We start from the raw sequence: 3,527 nt of genomic DNA, 5'->3' as shown, positions 1-3,527 counted from the left end.
ATTGACCTATCTCATGTGGTCTACTACGATGTTAGTATTGCTTGATTTGCAGACCGTCAACTTGGAAAGTTATGTAACTCACTAAACAAACTACTAAAAAGGTTCGCCTAGGACTGGCAGGCAGCAGTCCGCAGCACGCGAAGTGATAGACAAACTCCATCGTGATTGCAGATCAGTGACAACACTAAAAAGTTTCCTACTACATTAACCAGTCATTTAAATACTCAAACTATCAATCCACCACCACTATTTCTTCTTATTGCCAGGTGTACAAAGGAAGGACTGGACTTGAGTCTGTAGGGGCAGATTTACAAACCCCTTGCGGCTCTTTTGCTCCGTTGTTGCGTGACTTTTGTGACGCAGCGGCAGAAATAAAGAGGCACCATGGTGCGGCGTATATTAACAATGTGACGCATATGGGAGATCCATCACGTTGTAAAGCCCTGCGCCATCAGGGGATGTTCCGGCGCAAGGGAGGGCGTTCCTGTGCAGGAACACATCCTAAAAGTGGCTGAGGGAAATCTACAAGATTTCAATCAGTCACTTTTAGGACAATGATGCGTGACTCAAACCCTGCACCTGCTTGAAGCAGACGTACGGCTTGACGCAGCATTGGGGAGATAGGGCACCCCAGAGCATTGCTGGAGCTGCACCATCGTTGCGACGCAACTCCAGCAATGCGCCGCCTTTATGGCATAGATGCGGAACGCTTTGGTGACGTTTTGGGCCCATGGTGCGCCGCATTGTAAATAAGGCGCACCATGGGTGGTGGTGGCGTGGAGCACAATTACTGATGCATCCCTGCTACTTTGCAGGGATGCGCCGGTAATTGCAAATCTGCCCCTTAGTGTCTAGCATTACGCAGTTCTGTAAACTACACTCATATATAATTTCTCAGGCCAATGAAATGAACACAAAATCGAAAACAAATAAGCATATTAGCTACTGAGAAGGAGAGCAGTGCACCTGAAATGCACAGAAGAATTTGAAATATAATTTGCCTACAATGTAATCGGCAGCATTATTGCTCTTGGTAAAAAACAAACATTTGCATTATAATAACACACAGAGCAGGAGAAAACAGAGTAGTGATGAAATAGCTACTACTACTCACCAAGCCCGGGGATCTTGACGCCGAGCAGGTCGCGATCCCAGTCCAGGAGATCCGTCCAACGGTGGGTGGCCTGGTTGTAGGTGCGCCACACCCGAGAGTTTTCACAGATGGCCTGGCACACTTTCTCCCACCGCTTCCGGTGCTCCCGGAGCCCGGAGCCACTTGCGATCTTGCCACCTGCCGCGATGGTTCTGGGAGGCAGCGCTGTACATAGTACACTAGTGTGGCCACCCCCTCCGTGCTAAAGATCTCCCGTGGCATCACTAGCTCCACCCTCAAACGCCCACACGGGAGCCAGGCACGGGGTGCGGGACCCTTCCCCTTCTCAGGCTGCTTCCCGGCTCCCTTTACCATGGTCTGGGCAGAAAGGAAGGTAAATATTAAATAAGAAATAGAATAGGGACGAAGAAAAGAAAAGAGTTTAAAAAAGTAGTTTAAAATGAGACATCTTTTGGTAATAAGTGCGCTATATAAAAGCATTTGACATTTGAAATTTGACAAAAGTAGCAGAAAACACAAAAATATAGAGCTAGAAAAATAGAGGGATAGATAATAAGTAAAATAGATTAAAAAAACTTCAAACAAGCAAAGGATGGCAGAGATTGAGAGAGGATACAGAAAGGATGCCCAGAACCATAGCAATGAAAGAAAAACAAGATGGCCGCACCCGTTGACGACCGCGTGGGTAAGTTCACGCGAGATTTCCCCCGTGATCACACGCGAACTTGCACTAGCGAGCCGCACACTTTGCGAGATTACACATAGCGCCCGGAAATGGCAGTACGTCACTCAAACAAGATGGCCGCGCCCATGTACGACCGCTAGGGTACGTTCGCGTTGCTGCGCTACAAGCGGTTCGTGAAAACGCAAAAAACCACGCGAACTAACACGCCGCAAAAATACTAATTGCATATTCACATGAATTCGTGGCTTCCGAATTCGATCTCGCACAAATTGGCGTCCCGCAAATCCCGCGTAATTGTAGAAAAGCGATTTTTGCAAAACTGAAAGCACTCAGCAGGTGCAAAAGTTCAAGCTCATCATAGTAACCATTCCCTGTAGTGCTTCCTGAGGGGCCCCTCCAGAGTTCAGTTGCCTACTTGCAACTATTCTCTTACCCTGCTCTGACCCTCACAGCAGGCTCAGAGAATAGCTACAAGTATGCCACAAAGGTCCTGTTAAAAAAAATTACACTGCAACAGAAAGCAATTACAGATAAGGAAGCAGGTGCCAGACTGGAAGTTCAAATTCAGTGACACATTAATCAGCCCCTAATTTATGCTTGTCAGTTGAGGCAGGGCAGGTGTGCTAACGAATTTTGCAAAACTGAAAGCACTTAGCAGGTGCAAAAGTCCAAGCTCATCATTAATCAGGAAGCACTTAGAGGTAAGGAAGCAGGTGCCAGCTCAAATTCAGTGGCACATTAATCAGCCCCAAATTAATTCATATCAGTTGAGGCAGGGCAGGTGTGCTTTTCCCCCATAATCTACAGTGATGAACCAGAGGGTGGCAGTGATGAACCAGAGGGTGGCATGGGTGAACCAGAGGGTGGCAGTAGTGAAACGGAGGGTGCTGTGATGAACCAGACGTAGAAACAACATGGTCGCGACCGTTGCGACCCAACAAGTAAGTTCGTGTTTGCGAACTGGTAAAAAACCCTTACGAACTTGCAGAAACCCTTGCGAACACACAAAAAAATCTGCAAAATTCGCAAAAGTTCTCGAATTTTGCGGATTGTGAATTTGTAAATACGCAAATTTGCGAATCGCAAATTCGCAAAATTTGCCCATACTTAGTAATTTTAGCATTTATAAAGATCTTTATATCCCAGTGCATACCAACAGCCACCTATGGCGCCGAGGTCTGGGGTATCGTTAAAAGTTTTAGCATTCAGCAAGAGGAAAACAGATTCTGCCAGAAAATATTTGGCGTGCAGATTTCTACATCCCGATATGTTTGCCACAACAAACTAAAATTAAGTTATATTGAAGATTTTATAAGGGCACGCCCTGCTTTGTTCTGGTTGGCAATGCGGAAAAATACAGCAGCGTCCTTGACCAGAGATATAATAGACAACTGCCTTAGCTGTGAGAAAGGGAGGGATATTCCATGGCTTGCAGGAGTTAAAAAGAGCCTAGAAATTGTTAATTTCTAAATCTTAACACAACTGAGACCCTACACAAAAAACCCTTATATAAACATTATAGTACGAAAAGACTGGAGAGAGAATCCAAGAAATCATGTGTTGCAAATATTTTACCCATTGTGCAAGCCACCCATTGTTTACCTAATTACCTTAGTCTGCTTATGTGTCATTAGGAGAGGGGACTTCTCTTCTGATTAAGGGCTGGCACTGTAGAATATCTGCTGTATTTTCCCCTTAGATATAATGCAATCCTTGATTCTCTGCCCT

This window comes from Lissotriton vulgaris, chromosome 6 (genome assembly GCF_964263255.1).
Source record: "Lissotriton vulgaris chromosome 6, aLisVul1.2, whole genome shotgun sequence".
NCBI lineage: Eukaryota > Metazoa > Chordata > Amphibia > Caudata > Salamandridae > Lissotriton > Lissotriton vulgaris.
This window is presented reverse-complemented; position numbering follows the sequence as displayed.